At 32.6% G+C, this 26,419-nt stretch overlaps 2 non-coding genes and 1 pseudogene across 2 annotated transcripts; 2 read left to right on the plus strand and 1 right to left on the minus strand.

The window, feature by feature from the left end:
* Positions 1 to 10,600: 10,600 nt before the first annotated feature.
* LOC121366407 lies at positions 10,601 to 10,719 on the plus strand. Its single transcript, XR_005957150.1, has one exon. It is a non-coding gene; the product is annotated as a 5S ribosomal RNA (ribosomal RNA).
* A 1,696-nt stretch (positions 10,720 to 12,415) lies between these two features.
* LOC121366408 lies at positions 12,416 to 12,539 on the plus strand (annotated as a pseudogene).
* An 11,434-nt stretch (positions 12,540 to 23,973) lies between these two features.
* LOC121366406 lies at positions 23,974 to 24,093 on the minus strand. The gene has a single exon (XR_005957149.1). It is a non-coding gene; the product is annotated as a 5S ribosomal RNA (ribosomal RNA).
* Between the last annotated feature and the right edge of the window lie 2,326 nt (positions 24,094 to 26,419).

The raw sequence follows: 26,419 nt of genomic DNA on the forward strand, positions 1-26,419 counted from the left end.
AACATGTTAAATATATCCATGAGTATGGGTTGTCATGATACCAAATAGCAACAATGTCAATGGTTTGTAAGGGAATATATTGCAGTCTTTTAATTGCATTATTTAAAAAGTGGGTGGGGGGGGGGGGGGGGGGGGGGGGGGGTGGGTGGTTAAAGTGTTAATGCGTACACAATGACTTTATCATATATTAAATCTTTGATATGTATACCTTAGCTATGGTATGTATAATATAGGTCATTATAAGGGAGTGTGGTATGGTACTATTAAACTACTACAGTGAATATAGTACTTTAGTATGGAAATGTCTCCTTGTTATAATATGAGGGTGGTATATGGTATATCTATATGCTGGCTGTGTGGTTTGTATGAGTGGTTTTTTGTTATGTAGTATTCATAGTAAAAATGTTGTTCCTACTGGTAATAGAAACAAAGTCAACTTACTTAGTGATGTATGTAAACATTAGTGATCATGTGATGTATCATGTGATCTCAGTGCTATATTCATGTGCTGAACAATGATTTATTTGACCATATATGGTCTATTGATGTTGTGTTTTTATTATGGTTTGTATGATGTAATGTACACAATGGATTAGATCACAAGTGAGTAAGTTCCAGTTTAATTGGAAACAGTTGAGTAATTGTAGCTTGTTAGTTTATGTGTAGGATAATAGGATAATGTAATGCTCTCTCTCTCTCTCTTCTCTCTCTCTCTCTCTCTCTCTCTCTCTCTCTCTCGTCCTCTCTCTCTCTCTCTCCCCTCCCTCCCTCCCTCTCTCCCTTCTCCCCCTTCTCTCTCTCACTCACTCTCATAGGCTGTTTTTATATATGATTTTGAAGGTGATACAGAGTCCTGGTGAACTCAGTGTTCATGAAGGAGATCGTGTTACTATACTTAATACAGTATGTCATATAATAAATTAATTTATTGTTATTATGAATTTTTGTACATTGAATTGACAATGATTTATTTTTCTTTATTTAGAGTGTAGGAGATGGTTGGTGGGGAGGTACAAGTAGGAGATCTTATTGGATTAGTACCAGAGTCTTATTGTGAGGTAAGTATTGTTTATTATATTATCATATAATGATTATATTGTTAAACAATAGTGTATTAAATAATAGTATAATACTATATTATATGACTATACACAATGTAGTATTGTATATCATCATTATATACATGTACATTTATCATAAAAGTGCGATTATACATGTAGATGTTGAGTGACAGAATTAGTTCATTATAGATCTCTTCTGATATTAAGAGTGAAAACATTTTTCTGTCTTCTGGTATTATATTTTTTTTTAGTAGACCACACCCCTTTTTATTACACAGCCAACTTGCCTAACATTCTGGAATTAAACTATTACATTTAACGTGTTCATTTTATACTAGAGGTTCACTCTATCATACTACAGATAATTTATAGTATTATAGTATATATGATATATACATGTCATGAAGTGGTCTTTGTATATTGTACATTTAACTTTTTATACAGTCTTTATACGGGCTCATTCTACAGTACATGTACATGTATTATGATAATTACATGTATTATGATATAATTAAACATTTGTAATATGAGGTCATTATTAGATAGAGGGTGAGGGTGGTGGAGTCAATCAAAGATGGTTAGGTGATGAATGGCAGATGAATGGGATGAAAGTGGACAAGTTGATGATGAAAGAGAAACTCAACAAACTGGAGCTGTACAAGATGGTAAGAATAAGTATCAGAGATAAGAAGGATACAAGAATGAGTGTTTGCAAAGGAGACCTTAAAGTAGAGCTCAGGAATGAGATGCTCTTTTTGTTACTAGGTAATGATCAAGGATCTAGTGGGTCTCGGCCAATGTCACCAGGACAACAGAGTGGATCAATTGCTGGAAGACATGGTACAGTAAAGAAAACATTAACAGGTTAGCTATCTTCATATCCACACCACACACATACAAGATGTTTATATATTATATATGTACTTGTACAAGTAAATAACAATCAAATATTGTGTACTGGAAGATGTTTGACAATGTTTAGGGAATATATACCATTTTGTAAATTGAAGTGTTTTTCTACCTGACATATAAATGTTGCCTCATAGTCTTTATCATTGGAGCATCTGATCATGCACTAATATTTGTTTGTCAGTGTTGTTATATTATACAGTCAGAAGTGAAATAAAAACTAAACCCAGCCACTGATGACAATGCATGATTGACTGATTATATGTTTCTGTGTATTAACAAAATGTCTTAAGCAACTCCATAAAATTTCTTTCTTCAACATAGGTAAAAACTCCATTAACAACCAGTAACATTTAAACAACTTTGTTGTTGATTTATAAATTTTTCTTGTCAATAAACTTTGAAATAGATAAATAATCAAGTCTTTAAATGTCAATAAACTTTGAAATAGATAAATAATCAAGTCTTTTAAATGTCTTTTTACTTTTGACAACAAACCTTGCACACATGTACATATACATGTACATGTATGTTATATATCACAGTTAGATCTATATACACATTATATAACCTGTCAACGAAGGAATTTGTAAAAGATATTAGCCGAGGGCTATAAGTATAACCTGAAGGCCATACTAGTATATGTACTTTATAGAATCCTTATTAAATCCCAAGTTACATTTTTTTTTTTTCCTTTTATATATAATCCATATAGATCAATGATGAACTGTGGTATATCTGATATAACTTGATATGAGATCATATTGACCTGTCTATTACTTCATAAATACCACATAATCATTGAACAAAGTTTTTAAAATCCCAAATTGACTGGTTTATAACACATGAACCTGTCAACAATGATAGAAACAAACTAACCAATTAGGTTCTATATTTTATAATATCAACCTTAGAGGATCTATATAGAACTGACACTACCTTTCAAATGTATAGGTCATTAATCTCATTATGATACATGTACATGACAAATTTGATAAGTCTATTTTGTGACAAGAACACTAGTAAAAAAATAACTGATTATTATATCTATCTATCTATCATGTATACAGTATGTGGATTATATGTAATGTAAATAGTGTCACTATATTATAGTATTTGTATATTGTTAGGTTTTCTCCATTTGTTAAAAAACTGGTACTGAAGCATTTTATTTTGGGATCTTGTGACAATCAAGAAAGATGGTCAGACCAAATGAAATTAGTTAAAGTTGTTGTAATGTGACTACATCTTTTTAACTGTCAGTTTGTTAGTAAATGTAATTACAAATGAATTCAGTTTTGCTGTACATGTATCTTACATGTAAAATCTGTCTCATGATAATAGTTATACATGTATATCGTGTGTGTGTGTTCAAAGGAACATGTTAGATTTTATATTGTGTAACTGTCTATTTCTTGTAGGCCTCTCCTGAGGGTTTCCCTATGTGGGAACCCAAATCCAGATGCATATACTGTAGAGTTCGTATCCTAAAAAGCAAAGTAAAATTCAAAGGAATAAAATCTTTCATTGCTTATCAAGTCATTCCTTCAGTAAGTAAATGACAGTCTAATACTTAACACATACACTAGTACAGTACTAGTACATACACTAGTACAGATCTAGTAGTACATTACACTAGTACAGATACTAGTATATATACTAGTACCTACATCTACTATACATAGCACAGTACATCGAGTCATATACTAGTACATTATACTAGTTAGTCGCGCTAGTACATATACTTGCCTATTGTAAAAGGTAACTATACTCTGTCTGAGTTGTGAAAAAGCTACCCAGACAAATAAAATAACTTTGTTTTTTACATGCTATCGACACCGGGACTTCACCAATCAATTCAGTTTACAAACGTGCATTATAATATTATATATAATTTGGCTCTCTAGTACTACAAGAAAGTAGCCAAACTATAAAGACTCCATACATTTTCAATGGTATACCTTTGACATACTTCAATTTCCACGTTTGAAGATTTAACAAATAATAATTTTCGCCTTGAGAAGTCAGCCGTCTCAATTCAAAAATTACAGTTTTTAATTATACGAAAAAGAATCAAAAGATATTTTATTATAACGATTATTATTATTAAAATAATGACCAGGACTCTAGGTATTGTCTTCTACAATTTAAGACAGCTATAAAACCACCAAGGTTCTGGAAAAAAAAAGAAGGAAGACTAAGAATGCCTAGAATTATTCGTCATCTGACTATCAGATTGGTTTTGATAGAAGGTAGTAGATTTTCCGTCTAATAGTTTAATGATCAAAATTATTAACTAACAGGTCATCAGGAGAGTGTATCTCATTTGTTGGAATTGAAAAGCAGCTCTACTAATGTCAATTTTCCATAGCCTCTTCACAAACATGAAAGAAACTGTGGTTGTTTGTATGATATGCACGTGAACAAATAATGAATAAAATTAAAATGTACTTCAACACTAATTATAAAATAATAAGAGAGGAAAATACCTCGTGCATGCATAAAACACCTTTTTTTAATGAAGGGTTCTTCTCAGAGTATAATAAATCAATTTAACAATCCAAGTAGGTAATGTTGTTGATTAACACTCCTATGAAAGTTACAAAAGTGTTGTTTACAGACTAATTGTTACAGTTGATTGCTACTACTCTACTATGTAGAGGTATTAGATATATTCATTTATTGAATATTGTGATACTTTAGTATGTGTATTATATTAACAGTAATATATACATATTTGTCATTATATTAAAGTCATAATAGGCCAACCTGGACAGCCCCACTGAGTACATCAAAACCTTATAAATCTTGCATATACATGTAATGTAAACTGTATATATTATTAGTAAATATATCTATTATCTTCTATCTTAGAGTACTAAGGAGGTTGTGTAAGAAGATACAACCATTATGACTGGTACACGATAGATGGGCAGAGAAGTTTACTTTTCTTAGTGTCCTCCACTCCTGACAAGCAATTTATGGTAAAAGGAATAAGTTATTAATGTTCTATCACTTACAATGTAGTAATGGCATGTTCTATATAATCATAGATTGTGTAGACTAGATATAACTGGGATTGATAAACACCCACGGACTTCCGGAAAACACTCCTTGTCTTAATAAACAATGTATTGTATTATTAGCTTGTATATTGTTAATAATGAGAAAAAGGCTACTATAATCAGAATTGCATAATTAAATAATGAAGTTATTATAGTGAGCTATAATACTTTTATCTTTTAATACATAAACTGACTTGCTAGACTGTATGCCTTATTTCAAATACTACCACACAAAGTTTGAGTACCTCAGTGACCTTTCCTATCGGATTTATCATTAAGTAAAAAGACTTACTTCAAATAAGTTTGGTTGCTTAAATTCATATAGTTTTATTTCTTATACTGTTTATGTTAAATATTTCAGTATTAATTTTGCTATAAGAAGCAAGAGTCCCAATAGTGGTCAATTAAGAAGTAGTAATTCCAGAAAATTTAACTTACTTTACAAAACAAAATATATAGACAAACATGTTGTTGATCATAGAAATGAGTTTGATTCTATAAATATTGTATGAAATTCTGTTTGAATGTGTTCACTTCATACTGCTAAGTAATAAAAATTATAAATATATTTAATGACAGAGTGTGTTCTCTAATATGGAGGAACCTCCTCAAAATTGGCAGAATAAACTTTACTTGTTACTTATTATGAGATTCCAAGTTTATGAAAGACTCATGTTTACTTACTTAATGATTGCTAACTGTGTTGATAATATATCATTGTCATAACTATATTTGAAGGTCGGTATGTGAGGAGTTATCGAAGAAGATGTGAGAAGTTACAAATGTGGCACAATAGGATAGCAAGACATCCTATATTGTCACGATCCGGATGTTGTTCATCATTTTTTGACTTGTCCAGATGGAGATGAAAAGGTACAATAATATAATGAAATACTATTATTGACCATGACTAGCTTAATAATACTAATAATGGAAAATCTTGTTATAGTATTAAGTTTATGATAGTACCTACTATTAGAGTATTTATCGTGTGGGGCCCCATTACATTGTAATTGTAAATCAGACAAAGTAATTGCAATAATCACAGTGATTACATCAATTACAGTAAACCTTTGCAATAGTTCATGGAACAAGTACATGTTGCCTGTGTTAGCCATTTACTGGTGCAAATTTATGAAATGAAGCATGAAAGAACGTGTGAAATTTGATTTTTGAATAAATTAATTTCACATATTGGACACTCCACTAAACTAATCCATTGAAAATCTATTTGCATAGTATAACATGATTAGTAGATATAGGGACAGTATAATGAGGGGGGAAAAAATATTATATGTAATTTGTATACCAGCAATATATATATGGTAAGCTACCATGTATTGTAGTATATTATACTGTATATAAACTTGATTAGTAAGTTAACTTAATATTATGGGTGTATTAGACACATGTCAATTCGTATTGTTACCATTGTAGACTGAAGTGTACTATATTTGTCTATAGAATGGAAAGCAGGTAAAAGAAAGGCAGAAAAAGATGAAATTGTGGGTGGAGCTATGGTATTTAACATTGGAAACTACTGCAGCAATGGATGTAATGATGCGTAAGTAAGTACATAATGTTATATCTATATCAGTGTACATTGTGGATTGTTTATTGGTTTCAATGCACTCTCTCTTCTCTGTCGTCTCTGTCTCTCTCTGTCTCTTTTGTCTCTGTTCTCTCTCTTCTCTGTCATCTCTCGCATCTCTGTCTCTCGCGTCTCTGTCTCTCTTTCTCTTTTCTGTCTCTTCTCGTCTTGGTGTCTCTCTCTCTAGTGAGAAGACAGTGAACACTTTGGTGTATTCTTAGATGCTATGCTGAGAGTTGTACAAAAATGAAGGCTAAATTTCTGTGATCATTGTAACAAAAGTTTCTGGACGGTTAAGTTATATTGTATAAATTACATATTGGAGTCTTAGATGTCATTACAAGACTTCCAAAGTATATAACAATACATTGTTTCATTTAAAGCTCTCCTATATTTTAATAACACAATATTGTCAATTAAAAGGGTAAAAAAATTTCAATGACGCTCTAATTGTGCATGTCATACTTTGTGTCGATTGGCACAAATGTTTATAATTAACATACAATGAAACCATTTGTTTATAGGTTTACATTTTATTTCAATTAATATCTCCTAACAAGCTATAATATTTTTCTTTGCCTCTGTTTAGAATTATGGCTGAGATTTTCACAAGATGTCCGCTGTATATTATTGGATTAGCACATACTTTTGCAATGGAAACTAAAGGAATGTGAGTATCTAAACATATCTCTTTTACCTCTTAGATAACTTAAATTTATTGTTCTATTGTTATACACTATGTGTACCTTCTCTAATACTTTTGCTTTCACAGATGCTAATCCATTAACTGAAGCTATTGACTATACTGCTGCCGAAGTATATAAATATATGGGGGGGGACACTATGCATGCACAACAAGTAAGTTGAGTACATATCATTGTGACATTGTATATACTATAATATTTACATTGTATATACTATAATCCCATTGAATGTACCTTAATATTTACATTGTATAATCTTTATTGATTGCAGCTGCGGTGGAGGGGAAATAAGTAAAAGAAAAAATTGATCATAAGAAGTTTTGAGCATTACATTAAACTGTTATCATTTACAGTATTATCTGATTCACACGTCAACTTTGATCTGTTTTATATAATAATCAGACTAGAGATGTTGTTTTAGTACATGTACTAGTAAGAGCTCATTCTATTTAAGTTTCAATATTGTCTCTTGCAGCCAAAGAGGGATATGAATTGCCTACACTGGCTTGTTCTCAAAGAGTACCTTGGAACTCATTAAGAATTTCCAGATACAGTAGATATACACAGAGGAGCTATAGTCAGGTCAAGATTGTGAAAAAAGAAAGAAGAAGAAGAATTGGAGTAAGATGGATGTAGGTAGAGAGAGAGGAGAGAGAGAGAGATAGACAGCAGGTTATTTATCCCACCTGAAATTACTAAGTTTATAAATTTAAGTGAAGTTTGAGATACACGGATATGATCATATTATGACATGAATTTGTGTCAAAATCTATTGTGGGAATGGCATTGGTCAGTATTATATTATACCTTTATTCCTGTTATTAGACCCCACCCTAAAATGTAAACCCTAAATGCTTGAGCATAGAATACACAGTCAGTATGAGTTACTCCCATTATTGCATTACCATTAATTAAGATACTGGGTGGTAGTTATCAAACAGTTACAGTTAGATAAATACAGTGTGATACAAACTTTTAATTCATACATTATCCTTGACATACACTACAGTATACTAATTAGTATGATCTGTTTTGGTTTTCCTTCATATTTTTATGGAAGCTAGTGAGATCACTGCTAGATCTGAGGAAGGTATCCTCTATAGTGCTATCTGAAATATATCATTTCCAACACGAGAGGAGTAGTGTGACTTCCGTGAGATGATGAAATTTATCAGCTTCAACAACAAATCAACTTTTACACTGGTATATAGAATCTTCTCTTTTTTAATAAGAGTGACCTTTAAATGACTACATATTAGTTTGGAAATGTTGTCTTCACTTGCCTTTGTAGTATTAATTCTGTGGAGGTAGTTATTACTAGTTTATTATTACATGTATGTTCTCCATATCTGGATTAATACTCCTAAACCCCCCCTCAAATTAAGAATGAAGTTTAGATGAATAATGTACCTCTGTCCTCTACTGGGGTATTAATAATCATAGACCCCCATATAGCAATAATATAAATAAACAACGATGTCAAGTTAACAAATTTTCGAGGGATCAATAGATTTTTACCTCTGCCTCTTATTTGACATGTTCTGGTACAAAGTGGTGTGAAGCAAATGGCTATAAAATATAACTATTTACAGCGTGAGTTTCCAAGTAGGCTACGTATTCCAATAAAATAAATAAAACCAACGATGACGGAGAAGTCCTTCAGTAAATAGAAAGAAGTACCCTTTTAGCCGTATGGTTATAGATTTCGTGATTGTCGTGGTGGGAAATAATTAAATTCGTGGTAAATAGAGCGAAATTAAATCCCCCACAGAAATTTCATACCTTCAAATCAGTCTTGAACGTATTCAATTTTTGTGTTATAAGATCACTGGGTGCAATCAGCTATGGAAACGCTACCAGATCGCACTGTCTCTAGATGAACACCAGCACAACGTATGACCACTTAACCCAACGCCTGTGTACCTTATTTATAAGAAAGTTTGGCATAAATAATTTTTTGTCATGTCTACAACAATGAATACATTGTTACAAAATGGACTTCTTTATTGAAATGATGTATTATTTCTTACTAAAATCTCAAGAGCTTCTTTAATACGGATGGAATACTGCTCGAATGCAGAATGGTTTTTTACAGAAAAAAGTCGAACCCTGGCGCCACAATATTCACTGCGTTATTTCCCATCGCAGTACTAACCGAGATTCACGTGATTGTTCGTTCTTCATAAAGTTTCATTTCGTGTTAAAACCACCTGGTCTTTCAACGTGTATGAATCCCGCAGAACGAAAATTTACAAGAAACGGTATTTCTTTAACAACAATCATAGAACAGGCATTATTTTTTGGTGTATCCTAAGATATCACTGGTACTGTTTTTACACTTGCACGCTAAAAGATAGCACTGATATCTAGATGGAAATAAAAAAAAAAAAATACTGCCCACTCTAACACAATAAGAGCCCACCAAAAAAAAAAAAAAAAAAAAAAAAAAAATCAAAAAAAAAAAAAAATAAAGTCTACCAAACAACTGAAAAAAAAAAAAACTAAAAATAAAAATCTTTAAAAAAAAAAAAAAAAAAAATAAATAAAAATAATTTTCAAAACTTCTAGAAACTAAAACACAAAAAATATAAAAAAAAAAATAAAATAATAAAAAAAAAAAGTTAAAATCTGGCAGCCACCAGCAATTCCTGGGCGGTCCTCCATCCAGTACTACGCTGCCCGACGTTTTCAGCTTAATTATTGTTCAGATGGGAACTGGTGCTTTCAACGTGGTTATGGCCGCAGACGACAGAACGACAAGAAACGGGGTATTTTGTCATCATATCTATTAAAGCCATTTCTTGCGTGTATAATTTATTTGTATGTTTTACTTAATATTAAGAAACTTTATATAGATTACATAATACTAACAATAATTATGTACTAATAAAAACACTAGCCTACTATGAGATAGATATTTATTAACCTGCTTCCAATGTTTCTTTCTTCAAAAGTACAGTAGTATATGCTTTTTTTTAAAACATAAGGGTTTCTTACTGAGACCTTTAAATCACAAGTGATATTGAAAAAATAAACATGTAGATCTACTATAGAGAAGAGAGAGAGTCATGCTTTCAAAGTTGCATATGTACTGTAACTACTGTTGAGTCATAGACACAGATGTATAGTGAATGAATATCCTTGGCATTAAATTGTATCAACATGGTTCTAATATTAAGTCAAACAGGCAAATAAATTACACCAAGAAATGGCTTTAATAGATTACTGATATAAAATACCCATTTTCTTGTCGGCTTGTCGTCCCTTATCGTCTGCCGGCCATACCACATTGAAAGCCCCAGTTCCCATCTGAACACTGAAGTTAAGCAACGTCGGGCCAGCGTAGTACTGGGATGGGAGACCGCCCGGGATTGCTGGTGCTGCAGACTTCGAACTTTTTTTTTTTTTACTTTTTTTTTGTAATAATTTAATATTCTTTTTTGTATGACTTTTGATATTAAGATTAGTTTTAAAAAATCAATCTAGAGAGGCAAAGTCTTGATTATCATTGTTAACACATTCTTTGATATATACCTTGACAGAATCACATACTGTGACAAATATAACATCATGTCATTTTTGGTTAACTGGAAAACTGCAACCAGCTTAATTTGGAACACTACAATGATACCACTGTAGATGGAATACACCTCCACAAAATAATGACCACTCTATGTCATAAATAATGCTTGTTTACTTATTTATAAGAAAATTTGAGCAAAATAGATGTAAACATAGGCTTTAATTTAATCTTATTCTAGGCAATCCTTTGCAAATGTTTAATGTCCCCGTTTACCTTTCTATAGACAAATATAACATGTCTAACATAATGTTATAACTCTCAATAAATCGTTTAAGTAAGTATTAACAAGTAGTGAAATTATAAATAAATAGCATAGAGTTCTCTATTAACATGAGTTTTGAAAATTATATTGAGTGGGATGAATGTATTCTACCTAAAAAACCTGATGAGTTTATTCAGCTAGTAAATTATTTTATGTATTATATATAATATACTATATATATATATTTATATATATCATATATAAACCCTGGTTCGATAGCACTGGCATAAATACTGTCTTTTCTTTGTCGTAGGTAAACGTTCTTGTCCGGCCATACCACTTTCAAAATGCACCATTCCCATCTGAACACTGAAGTTAAGCAACGTCCGGGCCATCGTAGTACTGGATGGGAGACCGCCCGGAATTTGCTGGTGCTGCAGACAACTTTCATTTTTGTTTTCTTTTCTACCATTAACTTTTTCCGTTCAATTTTTTGAAAAATGAAAGTAATAAAATAGTAATAAAGAGCATCTTTAAAAATACCAAACTAAGAGGTAAAAGCTTAAATGATAATTTTTTTAACCGTACTCCATGATTCTTGATGGATCACTCCATGACAAAGGTGTGTGCTTTGATTTTTGATGATCAGAAATATCACTAAGATTTTCAGAACCTGATAACATTGACTATGCTGGAATTTTCACATTAGTAATTCTAGATCAGGATATGCTTATACTTGTAGTGGTCATTGATCAGAAAATGTCCCAGATTGTCTATCCCATGTCTAATAGTGATAAATGATTGAATGTTGACTCCATTGATCACAACAAACAATGTATGTACAGGTAGAGGAAAGGTTATAAAGTACATGTATGTCTTATTTTTCCTTTAATGTATATCTCATTCTTTATCTTCTTACGATAATAGTCTACAGTCTATTTCTAGTGATACCAAAAAGCCATCCGGTACTGTCTCATTATTAAAGAATGTAGGTTTTATCCTCACTCAAAATTTGGGTGTACCCAGAATTTTTAGTAAGACAGCTGGCAATACTCCTATTATTGATTAGTATTACCCGTACAACTACAAATGTTAGTGTGGTTTATGTTACAAGACAAGGATGTGAAACATTATGACCTTGTAGCAAGATTGGTGTATTTTTTATCTCTCCTCATTGTATAATTGTAGAAACACTGGAATCAGTAAATAGATTTGGTCATACAATTTTAAGATTTTTCGAATATATTTTATTGCTAATTTTCATAACACTGATAAATAGCTATTCTTTTTGTTTATCCTTGTCTGCGGCCATACCACGTTGAAAGCACCAGTTCCCATCTGAAACACTGAAGTTTAGCAACGTCGGCCAGCATAGTACTGGGATGGGGAGACCGCCGGCCCGGGAATTGCTGGTGCTGCAACTTCGAATTTTTTTTTTCTTTTTTTTTTACTACTTCAAAATATTTTTTGGAATGACTTTTAATATTAAGATGAGAGTTAAAATCAAATTAAGAGGCAAAGTTTTTGATTATCATTGTTAACACAATTCTTTTTGATATATACCTTGACAGAATCACATACTGTGACAAATATAAATCCACGTTGTTTTTTAATTATAAGATCAGGAACGTCACAGGTGAGGACTCTCAGAAAGCAACCAAGACGATGTTGGACCACATGTTTTCAAATTATTATTAATTCCAGAAGTTAACATGTCTGTTCCTTGTAACTTTGTCAAATGGTCAGTCTATCCACTGTATACTTATAACTTTAATGGAAATCTTCCTTATGTGACAGATAGATAGAAGAGCAATGTAATTGTACATAAACTTTTATCTTTACAATATTTCCTATCTATATATCTGTGAACAAGTTGGAATAAATTGAAGACAGTATTTATTAAAATGATAATAAATAATATCAATGATTGGAATGTTTTGTGATGGTATCTCAATGACACTCATGTTAGTAATCATTGGAAACACATCTGGTATGGTTCAATTTGAACAAGTTACAAATCATCATAACAGACATTCATTGTAACAATGTCACAGGGACTACTCCTGCCTTTATAATGCAGATAATGAATATTACTGTGAATCAGTGAGGCAAAATAATGACTGCCTGTCTAATGAATGACATCTAAATACATGTATTGGTGAATTAGTGTCAAGTAAAAATTGGAAATTTTCCATCACTCCATATTAATTATATATTATGCTATCCAGTAGTGTTTACGACAACAGTCATAAAGTGAACTAAATGAACAGCAACTTGATCCAACTTTTTCTTCCCTAGTAACAGGACTCATCACAAAAGAAATAATTTTTAGAAAGAAACATGCATTCTCATAACCCAGTATTATAAGTGATGACCACACATCACTCAACTTCAGTGTTTAATGAAGAACTGGCCTGGGTATGGTGGTATTAACATGTGACATTCAACATTCATAACATATATATGTGTGGCATTGTATCATTGTAATCTTCCATTCATGATCAGTCAATCACAATTTTATACTTGAATCAACACATGGATTACTATAATTCATGTTTGTGGTAAATAACTATAGTCAAATTAGAGCCTGTATTGTTTTTTGCCTAACATAAATACCATTAAAGACAGCATACATATAACACATCACACACTCACCTCCTTTAGAGATCTGTTGTCTTATTATCTTGGTTAGACGTTCAAGTATAATCCACTGAACTTCCTCCAATCATATCCAACGCTGATGATTATACATCTCCAATTGTTCTAAATAAAGTTTGATATCAAAACCTCAACTTCAATATTGCCTTCTTTTAATGAAAGCCTCTACCAATGCCCTCATCACAATTATAAAACAAACACAGACTCAATGATAATTTTTTACAATATATATATAAATCCATTCCAAACTGTGTATACTGCTAAGAACAGGTGAATCTGGAAGTGGGGATAGTACCTATTAGTTGAATGATACTCTGAAGGCAATAATACTATTCTGGTACTGCTTAGTAATGACTTTATTCTAATTTAGAGACTCACCCGATGTTGGATAGCTGATTTACACTCTACCAGTATGGCAGGTCCACTTTATGTCACAAGACTCCATCCAAGTCTCTTGTTTTACAGTAAATAAGAAGTCTCTCATAATTTGGGACCTATGTCCATACAGTCATCATAACGTAGTATTATTTCTTAAGCCTACACTATTATCCTGACAAAATGATTATAATATACCTATCACTATATCTCTTATTTATATTTTATGTGTCTATCATTCATCTCAATTAACTGGCCATCTATTTATCCTTTTACATATATCCATCAGTAAATCCACTCCCTTGTCCATTCATCCATTTGTATGTACATCTATTTTATATGTCCATTTATCGATCAGATGGTCCATAAATCCATCTTTATATCATTCATACAATCAGGGTTTTGTTGTAAAAAACATTTTGTTTTACTTGAAGTGTAGTTGACATTATCAAAACCAAATTGCCCATATTCTTGGCTAAATGGAAGCACATCAGAATGGATTATAGCTGTTATAATTATAAAGAAAGCTAAATAAATTAGACTCACTAATGAAATTGCCTACTTGTTTTAGAGAAACCAAGTTAATAGCATATGTTGCATGTGTTCACCTGATGAAATGAATCTATTTGTATACGTGGTATGTGAGTGCAGCAGGTGGTCAAGGTAATAGCATTTCATAGTATATACTATATTTTAATTCAGATGTAATCTGATATGCAAACAAATTACACAAACATAATTAAATAATTGCAACCTCAGTGTATTAAATATAATAATATCCTGCTATGAAGATATAATGTAATAATATCTGTAAAAAGCTCGATCAGCTTTCTATTAATTAATTTAATACATAATTAATATCTATATTTTAGTTTTAGTTTAGCTATAAAGATGTCAAGTAAGTTGTTATATATTTTCGTAGATAGATTCCTTATCTACTTCATTATCATAGGTTCATATTGTTCATTGTCCCACATGTCTTTCTCAGTAGGTCTAGTTATGTATGCAGGATTGGTTGTACGAATACTAGTTCCTTTGTAGATCAGATTTTTGAACATCTGACTCATGAATAAATGTGTGCCCCTCTTTTTATGTATCTTCTGTTTGATAATGCAGACAACCAAACTACGGTAGACATAAAAGAAAATAATACTCCTTGTTTGAAAAGCTATGTTTTAGTATTGTACTAACCTCACTCATAACTACAATTGAGACAGCTAAAGAGAGAGCTCCCATAGTTCCAACTCCAACATCTATGGTTGCTTAGATTGTTCACTTGAAGTGACATTGGATAGACAATTAACTCCTGCAACATTGACATGAGAAAAGAGGTTTCGTCCTTCTTCTGGAGTCAGTAGAGTACTGTCACAACCATCTAGTGATGGACTCACTACCAGTACACGTAACATTACTTAATTGAATAGTCCTATTAGGTTGCCATAACGATCCAGTTACTGGATCACCCACCTATCAAATAAAAAAATTACAGTAATAGTGAGTCATGGTTATTATAATTACCTTGTACATACCCCAATTGTGTTTACAGACCACTTGGATCATCCTGTCTGTCCCCATTAGTAGCAGCTATAAGCCCCCATGTACTGTAGTACAAACTTCTACTGTGTTGCCTTCCATGTTACTGTTAGTACCACCAGTCAACGAATTTGACTATCCTCACAATCTACAATGTAAATATGGTGTTATATAATGGATAATTTGAGCTATTTTTTATGTCTCACTTTCTTGGCAGATGATGCCAACTAGATTAGCTCTTGAACATGTGAATTCACCATATTTTTTTGCTACTACATTCTATCATGCTAGATTCAATCTCCCCACAATTGACTTCAGATAATGAAATGGGTTGTCTCCATCACCAAAAATGAATTAGTATAAAAACAGGCTCTGAAATGATTGATTTATTTATAAACTAAAACTATGTTATGTTCGTTTGAAGTTACCTATAATCCTAGTCCAAGTTCTTTACAAGACATTATAAGCAGCAATATCATTAAAACCAATACCGCAGACAGTACCCCCCCAAATACCATTAGTACACACTTCTAGTCCTTCCTTCTGTAACAAAGTTCTCCACCAACAAGACGTTACATCTCCATTTTGACAATTTGTTGATTCTGTGATAAAGTTAATTCTCATGATACAGATACATTATAGCAGATGAATATACCAAAACAACGAAGTCCAACAGGATATACACAGTTAGATTGACACTGGTCTATTAGTCAGTCACAGTCAGTTACGAGTAGTAGCAGCTAGATTGTTACTGCATGAGATATTCTGGAACATACTGATGACATTTGGATTGTTACTGAACGTCCATCAGTGAACACAACAGCCACTATAATAATTATAAATATTGCTGTGATAAAGGTTATTGCATCAACCTACAGTCCTAACTGGAGTATCCTAGTTGTCGACAAGCAACTATTGCCTCATTAGTTCCCAAATAACAGAATGGTGACCAATAACCTGAATAGCTATATCCAATGTTCCGCTCTGCCAAGCTTGAACTTCCAATCAGTCGAACCTCACCATTTAATACATTGATCACCTCATTAATGGAGTAACACATTGTCAGGAGTGAAGCATTTTGACGCCAGCTACATCAGTTTGTGAAAGTATATCCTTTCCAGATTGAAGTGAAAGTATTGTCAGTGTACAGTCAAGAAGATTATCTTCATGTTCCTAGGGCACTCTACACTTGTTTATATGAATTGGTAGGTTTGGCTTTCCATACTCTGAGCCATTTTCGAACAAGACTACCTATAACCATGTATTATCCCACTGATAATACTACTCCATTATTTTATATACCTCTGCTTGGTACCCCAGTTGTAGACACAGTACTTCAGCATCATTTTGGGTGCCACCAGAGTCAGCTATCAGGTCCCCATAGATTATTATAACAAATTCAACTGTTCCTTCATATTTTTCCATTGACTTCCATTTAGACGGATATCTCCATTATTGCAATCTAATAGAAATATTAGTCATAAAATAGGATACTCTTCTTTTAATACATACTATATCCCAGAGTACTCCTGCAATATTGTTACGAGAACAACTAGACTGTGGATAGACTTGCTTGTTACAAATACTCAATCCTTCTCCCCATCCTCCACAATCATACTTGTGAAGACAATAGGATAGTCTCCAGCACCAAACTCAGATCTTTATAAATACTACTGGCTCTATATAGAAATTTATATAGACATGAGGAACTTTTTTGCCTCCATACCTAGTTCGGGATGACCAAGTTGTTGTACATACAACATGAGCATCAGTCTTATCCCATTCTTGATCACATATAGCACCCCAAACTTCATTGACACACCACTTCACTCTACTCGCCTTCATTTTCAATAATACCATCAACTAATCTTACATCACCATTAGTACATCTCCAGGATCTATTAGGTAAAAACATGGAATCTAGTTCTATGCTATGTACATGTATCTGTGTCTTACTAAAGCATCTAATGCGTCCAAGATTAGACAGAAGACACCCACGTGTACAGGCAGGTTGCTATTAATAGTACATCTGTAATTGAACTCTCAGTGTCCTATACATGTTGTGTTGTCAAATAAACTATATTTTTCAAAAAACCAGTACCAAATTCATTATTCTCATATATAGTAGCCCCTATAATCATAACAATTATTAGCTTCATTATTATTAATGAACTTACATGAGTACTGTGTGGAATCCTAATTGTTTACAAACTACAGAAGCTGTCACCAGATCTAATTTACAAAATGGAGACCACTGTCCATTATAACAATACTCCAGTCGACCTCGATCATTTTGACCACTACCTTGAAGTCTAACAGTACCACTACTGTCACCACTCTGATCCAGGAGAATCATATGTAGCTGGCTTTGAATACAAGGTGGATCAGTAGGAACATCATATATACAGTCAACACCAACAACAGTATCATTAAGTACTTCTATCTGCCGTCATTTATAGAGAGATAAGTCTTAGTACATTGCATGATGTCATTTTCCCCGTCACCACTGCATCCAACTCCTTGATGTGAATAGTCATGTTTGGTTTTGCTATATTGTGAATCAAGAACAGCAGAGAAACTAGGAGTACAAGAATGAACCAATCAGTATAATGATTTATAACTAACTTCCTTTCAGTATAAATGATTTATAACTACTCGTTCGCTATATCCTAATTGTCTACATACTACCCTAGTATCATTGTTATCTCCCAATTAGAATCAGATTATCAAAGCCCCCACATGTTATTATGACAAAATTTGAACTGTGGGCCTTCATTATTAACTCTCTCACACATGAGTTGAACATCACATTGACCATTACCTTGCATCCTATAATAGTATGCAGTATACATAAATCTATATAATGTGGTCTTACCATCTTTGCATATCACACCTAGCAGTTTTGTAATTGTGGAACAACTACCACTAGGATATACATTCTTTGAACATTCTGAAACACTACTTTCCCAGCCCATAACAGTTCATATCACTCCATATATGTGGACTGTCTTGGATACCATAATAAGCATTAAAAAATGATAATAACGCATAATATTATGTGTAACAAATCATGGATTTGAACCACATGAGTATTTTTTTTAAAATGCACTCACCACCTCCAGTATATTTCTAGTTGACCACAGAGCACATTAGCATCAATAGCATCCCCAGCCATTTTGACATACTGATCCCAGATGCCATAGAACATACTTCCACATGTCCTTTCGTGATCAAAAACGCCACCAACCATTGTATTTTACCTTCAGGACAGGCCAGTTCTGTCTGTAGTATAAAAATTCCTTATGAGTTTTTCAACATATCTTAAAAATTTAAGTACATCAATGAAATTATGTAAATGATATACGACTTTCAGATTGATTGAATACCTTTAACTAAAACGGTTAAAAACCATACTCAGTTCCCCATTTTGCAAATATATATTTAACATACCATTACTGCTTCCTTTTCTGACTTCACTGCATTGAGAGAGTACTGCTAGCATCAGAGGCGACAACGTTAAGTAGTTTATCCACTCCTGACATCACTGATTACCAATCTCTCTCATCATATCCTAAATAGCCTAAAAACAAAGAAAAATACTTGAAAAAGCTTTCATTAATTCTATACAGTTGTGTTCAAAAGCCCAGTGTTTTGTCATATTGGTTTGATGCTGTAGCTGCAGATAGTCCCACATGAGTTGGTACCATTTCTCCTTCAAAACATATATCAGGTCTTCCCTCAAAGTATTACCCTTTACTCTCTATTTTATAGCTCCATTAGTTACATAAAGAACACAAACAAGAGGAAAAACAAAAAAAAATAAACATCAAAAAAAAACAATAAGGCTAACCTAATGACATGGAAGCCTAAACCTTTGCTTTAAGGCCAAATAGTTACAAAAGGCAATTTTGTGAGTCAATTTGACTGTAATTTGGTGAAGTCTGATTTATCAATTAACGTTTAAGGTAAACCTTGGACTTTGGATATCAAACTGATTCCCGAATTGCTCATGATAATCATTAACAGCTTGAATGATAGGAGTAAGGAACATTGTGCAATGAAGTGTGATAGGCATTACAAGACCAGGCAAAGTGATCATTACCATAGTTTTTAAAAAAAAAATAACCCCAGTAGTATTCACTCAGATACCTGCGAATAAATGTCATAATCACACTCACTATATCAACTCACTTCATAGCTCCAACATAACCAAGTTGTGACAAATTAATCTAGCAGTGTGAACATGTCCAAAGTCATCACCACACACCAGTCCATGTATTGTTTACACAATAAAGTGCAAGTCCAAAATATTCTGGTCCAACACCAGGTCTCCATAGCTTAACGTCACCATTAGTACATTGAAACCAGTGACTTGTCCTGTAATAGTTTTACAAAATAAAGACTAACTAATTTGATCTACCATAGAGCATATAAGGCCATCATCTTCATAAATGGAACAGTTATGGATTCCATGGCATTTTAGTTGCAGTTAAAAAAGACTAGACTCAGTACCAGAAACAACTTACATCATCAAACAAAATGGAAAAAACCGTACCTTGACCAAACTAAGCACAACAATATGATCCAGCCCCTTTTGAAAATTTAACCTTGAAAAAAATTCATTCACGAATAATACTGAAGTCGTTCACCTGATTTAGTGTAGTAACCCCCCAGTTGTAGCATGCAAACCACACCAGCATCAAGTTGAGTCAGTAATCATCACATACAGTTCCCCATTGACTGTATAAACACATAACAAACTTCAACACGACCTCGAGCTCTCAATGGGGAGTACCAACACTATTACTAATCCTTTCTAATGCTGGCCAGTTAGTACATGTTCACCACCTATTATAAAATTAGGAGAATCTGATATAATTTCTCATGATTTACTTTGACAGGGGGGGGGGACACAGGGCAAGCAACTTCGTTATATCCACAATTTGTTACACCAATATCTTTAATCGAGAAACAGTTCACAAAAGTTAGGTTCATTACCAAAACAGGTATACATAGTCTAATAGCATTGGAACCGAGAGTTTACCCCACCCAACTAAAGATGAAGTTCTATACACAGCACCTTAAAGGAATGAATAATAGGGGACTATAAAATACCCCACATTGGGGGAGTTTCCCCCCCCCATGGAGTATCATACCTGTAGTAAAAAATCCAAGCTGTTTGGGCAGGGGGGGGGGGGGGGGGGGGGGACTACTTGAGCTTCCAAAAGTACCCCCCAAAAATATCACACACCCATCCCCCCCAGCTACCAATTGATACATATCTTGGACATTACCCTCCCAATACATTTCCATCACCCCAAAAATCAAAACGAACAGCTCCCTGAGTGCAAGCCTGAGAATCTACCTGTTAGAATAAAAATGGAATTGAAGATAGTATGGAGAAAGGCCAAAGTATGCAATTTTAGATAGGATGGAGTTAATTTTACCAACTCCCAATGTAATACTGCCTACAAAGTACTACTACTGCAACTGCCCTTCATTCTACAAACAAACACCAGCGATTGCCAAATGTACTTATTCGATTTTGTCTTTACTGACTAAACAGTGGTGGGCTTAAAAAAAAAATAAACTAAAACGTATTCATAGATTTTTGACAGCTCATTTTGTGGGATCCAATAAGTACCTACTATATTCTATAACATAAGAAAAGTGCATGGTGTTGTTTGCTTATGATTATATTATGTAGTTTAATAAAATAATAAATACACAACAATAAAGGGGGCATGTATGCTGCATCATGCATTAACATAAAAAAGTAGCGGGTTCATTGAGCTACTTGAAATGTTGTAACCATATTGCTAGTAGTTGTGGATCATCTACTCTGGTAGGTAGTAGGATTTAATTCCCCATTCACTAACTCATCTCTGTCTGACAGTATTTATAGGATCTCTCCTAAAATATCTTCATCAATTGAGTTTGGGGTCACACCCTCCTAATCCAGACATCATGAAAAAAGCAAAGTCTAAGCCTTTTTAAAAAAAAAAAAACAAAAAACTTGTTGATATTGGGACAAACACAAAGAGAATTATGCTATATAAAAAAACGACAGTTCAGCATGCTTTGAAAACGGAATGCAGTCTTCCCAGTATTTTGCCAATATTTAACAAAATAGTACCACTAGTACCAAACTCATTGTTTTCACAAATAATAGCTATATATAATTATAAACAATAATTCAAAAACCCAAATTTAATATTAATACAGGGTTACATGTATATAGCTGTGTGGATTCCTTTACAATTTGCAAAAACTACACAAATAAAAGCTGTCATTACTCATTAGATCTAGTTCACAAAAAAGTAAAAAAAAGATCAGTATCATAATTATAAATTAATATTAAAAAAAATATTCTAGTTCACCTCAAAATTACTACCCATTGAAGTGTAATAGCCACTATTTCTGCTATATGTGATCAAGGGAGTGTTCATAAATTAGCTGGTCTTTGACCCACAAGAGGCTCAGTAGGAACATCAATATATACAGTAAAAAACCACCAGCAACATTGGTATTAGATAATTCTAATCTGGCATCATTTATTGAGGTAAGTCTTAGTACATTGTATAATGGTCACTTTTGTCCCATTGTGCCATTTTCCACATCTTTTGAAGTGGAAGTCATGTTTGGTTTTTGCCATATTGTGAATCAAAACAAACACGAGAGGAAACTAGGGAGTACAAGAATGAACCATTCAGTATATAAATGATTTATAACTTTATTTATTTGTATCAAAACCCCCACAGGTGATATAACAAACTTGGAAACTGTGCCTTCCATTATCAAACTCTCCACAATGGAAAATCCAACATCACCCATTACTACTGCCTCTATAATTGATGATTGAAGACGGGTCAAGGTCAATCAATCCTTCATTTGAAGACCCAACCTACAGGTTATGCTGCTGTGTTAGAGTGGGGAATTCAAAGGATAAACATTCGGAACATTGTGATAGGCTCTTTCCCAACTAAAACAACAATGACATGATTCCTGTTAACCATCTACCCCACCATAGGTTTGTTCCTGGTGAAAATCATGAAAATGTAATAAATTGTCACATGTGACTAATTATTATATAAAATATAATATATAACTAATTATATATATATTTCATAGGTTGATTCATTGGTAACCCTAACCTATTACAGCATACTAGGGGGCTTCCCTCTTCCTTTTTGTTCCTTTTTGATTCAAAAAAAAAAACTATTTTACTTTACAAGTAGGCGTAAAGACCTTCAAGATAACCAATGGGTTGTATGTACAATTATACTAACTTTGTATACCTAAAAAAATTTTGTTGGTTAAAAAAAAACTTTACTAAACTAAAGCAAATGTAAACTAATGGTTGATTCCACACTTTTTTGTACAAGAACTACCTTTATGTACAGGGGGCTTACAATGTGTAGAACATTGTTAATTCTCCAACTAAATGACAGCTAAACTAATTGAAAGTAGCATACCATTAATAGAAATGTTGAATTTTTTGAAATCTTTTTGGCAGTTTGAATGATAACAGTACAAGAAACTACCAATAATAACATTTGAGTATGTTAATAATTGGTAATAGCTACTGCTAAAAAAAAAAAAAAATTTTAGGCTTAGTATTCTGTTCATACATTTCTTATCTCACATATATATATATTACACATACAAGTACTAGGTGCAGTTATTATCTTAATTAATTGAGGAGCAAACAAGGCTTTTTCAAATAGTTGATTAGACTAGTATAAATATCTAACGCTTTTCCATATAATACTATAAATTTAACTATTTAAGTTTGGGGGCCAGTAGCCAATAAAAAAAATAAAACAATGAATATGTCTTTAAAAAAAAACAATAATAATATATCATTGTTGTTGGTGTCATTATGTTGTTATAATGTAGAATCACTGGGGGGGAAAACTACAATCAGCTTTGGAACGCATTTACAATGATAGCACTATCTCTAGATGGAAAAAAAAAAAAACACACATCCACAAATAATGGACCACTCTATACCAATAAATACAAAAAACGGCCTGTTACTTATTTATAAGAAAAATTTTGCCCTCAATAAATAATTTTTTTGTCATGTCTACAAACAACTGATCATACATTGTTATTAAAAAAAAGTACACTTCTTTATTGAAATGATAGTTTTATATTTTTCTTCGGGCTTTGTATTTTTCAAGTGCTTCTTTAACACTAATGTATTTGTGTGCTCGGAAAAAAAAAAAATGGGGGTTTGTTAGGAAGCAAAAAAAAAAATTAGTAGTAAAATAGTTATATAAAAAAAAGAGTCTGCAGCACCAGCAATTCCCGGCGGTCTCCCATCCCAGTACTACGCTGGCCCGACGTTGTTTAACTTCAGTGTTCGGAGATGGGAACTGGTGCTTTCAACGTGGTATGGCCGCAGACGAAATAATGGACCAAGAAAATCGGATATTTTTATATCAGGCTCCATTATAGAGGCATTTGTTTTGGTGTATATAATTCTTACTGCATGTTTACGGAATATTATTAATCTCTTGATACAATTTAATCAGCGACAAGGGATTTCGATCTATTCACTATACATCTTGGGTCTATGACTCAAACAAAACAGTAGTTTAAAGTACACATGGCAACCTTGAAAAGCACCAATTCTCTCTATATATATACATGTTTTATTTTTGTCAATATCACTTTTGTTATCTAAATGTCTCAGTAAGACCTGTAACATGTGCTACTGTCCAATTTCAGGGGGGAAAAAAAAAAAAAGAAAACATTGGAGCATGGGTTCATAAATATCCTGAAGCAGTTTGGGGGGATGGGAGACCGCCTGGGAATGGCTGGTGGCTGCAGAACTACTCTTTTGTTAAAATTATTCGTCCTAAACTTTATCCCATTCTGATTTGTTAAGGAAATAGTAATTAAGGAGAAACTTAAAAATACAAACTAAAAAAAAGCAAAAGGTTAAATTATAATATAAGTGTTAGCATACTAGTTTGATTTTTGATGGAAATCATTCGTCAGTGATAAAAGGTACACACATTTGATTTTTGAGGACAGAAATATTCACAGTATAAAACAACTAAGATTCTCAGAAAAACTGGACAAACACTAATTGCTTGTGGGCCAGAATTTTCAAAAAAATTAGTATTCAGGATGCCAGAGCTTATAGTTGGTAACATTGATCATCAAGACATGTAGCACAGACATAAAAGGGTAAAGTACAGATGTTGTGGTTTTTATTTTTCTCATTACTCTTATGATTAATGGCACAAGCCAATTTTGGTTAAAATACTGAAAGCCATCCAGGTACAAAATCTACCCACTGGTTGTAAACTCTAAATAAAAAATTCACACAAAAAAGGTCACAAAAAATAGTCAGTATAAACACTCTCCGATTTGCTGTTGTACTTCCAGAAAATCCACACTCATCAACTGGTAAAGTTCCCAATGAACTAACTAATGTTTTTGGAAATCATATTGTGTGGGTTGATTACTACCACTTTCAATAAATATTAATTTTGAACTTTTTGCTGCTAATAAAAAAAGGTCACTAGAAAATGGACTCTAGATGTCTCATATTACAATACTTACCATGTTCATCATCCCTAATATAAATCATACTACTATTGTCCTATGGAATATGGAACTAACAACAATAGTCACTTCGTTGGATTTTGTGCTTATTTTTGTCGTTTAGTTAGTTCGTATTATAGTTTTAACATCTCACTTTGAAGACAATATTTTTTTTTAACATTTGTACTTTAATGTAATGTGAACTTTTTAAATTATTTTAATGGAATAAGTACTACATCACATCTTATTCAAAAGCTCTGATTACACCATGCTAATATTTTGCCCCCCCAATCACAGAGTTAAATTTGGCATAATACATAGTAAATAGCATCACATAGTAAAAAACAAAAATTTGCACCACCACAAGGTTTCTAATGATGTGGTGGTTGTTTGGTCCTTAGTGATGGTGTCTAATATCCAAAGAATGCCTGTACAGGAAACACTCCTATTTATCACTATTCAAGTGACAATGTTACTTTTTAGTAATTTGTCACTACAAATTTATCAGGCAAGTCATTTCAACCTGTAAGTAAAATGATTATATAAATAACTAGAAGTCAATATGTGTCATTTGTATAGACCAAAGGCTATCAAGCAAATTAAAGATTTATGCATATAAAGAGTTAATCATGGCAGAACAAATAGATATTATTATATTTATTTAATAAGCCATACACCTGGTGATACAAGTGTTTTACATAGTAATACTCAACGTAGATCTTGTTAATTATCATCTCCCTGTACTACAAAATTTTGGGAAAGACTGGTTGTTTTATTGTAAAACATAATAATACCATAGGCCATTACAAATGTGATATAATGGAACTGAGATATGTCTTGAACGGGGATATCTAAAGACAGCAACTGCAACTAAGGTAAAGACTATATTACGTAATATATTGATAGAATAGCACCATCTTTTATATTGTAGCTTATGTTTAAATGGGTTGCAATGCAATTGGGTAATTGTATATCCCCAAATGTATGTGAAATTTTTTGGGTATTTTTTTTTTTTTCTTTGGCTCTGGATGGAATGGTCATAAGTGTAGTAACACAGTTTTGTCTTATGGATATGCTACCTGTGAACTTAATTTGCTGGTGGGAGAGGAAGACAATGTTCACAACCATTATGTCAAATGCTTTGTGTAGCTGGTCAATGTATATCCTGATAATTTTT

This window comes from Gigantopelta aegis, unplaced genomic scaffold, assembly GCF_016097555.1.
Source record: "Gigantopelta aegis isolate Gae_Host unplaced genomic scaffold, Gae_host_genome ctg5579_pilon_pilon, whole genome shotgun sequence".
In the NCBI taxonomy this organism is placed as follows: domain Eukaryota; kingdom Metazoa; phylum Mollusca; class Gastropoda; order Neomphalida; family Peltospiridae; genus Gigantopelta; species Gigantopelta aegis.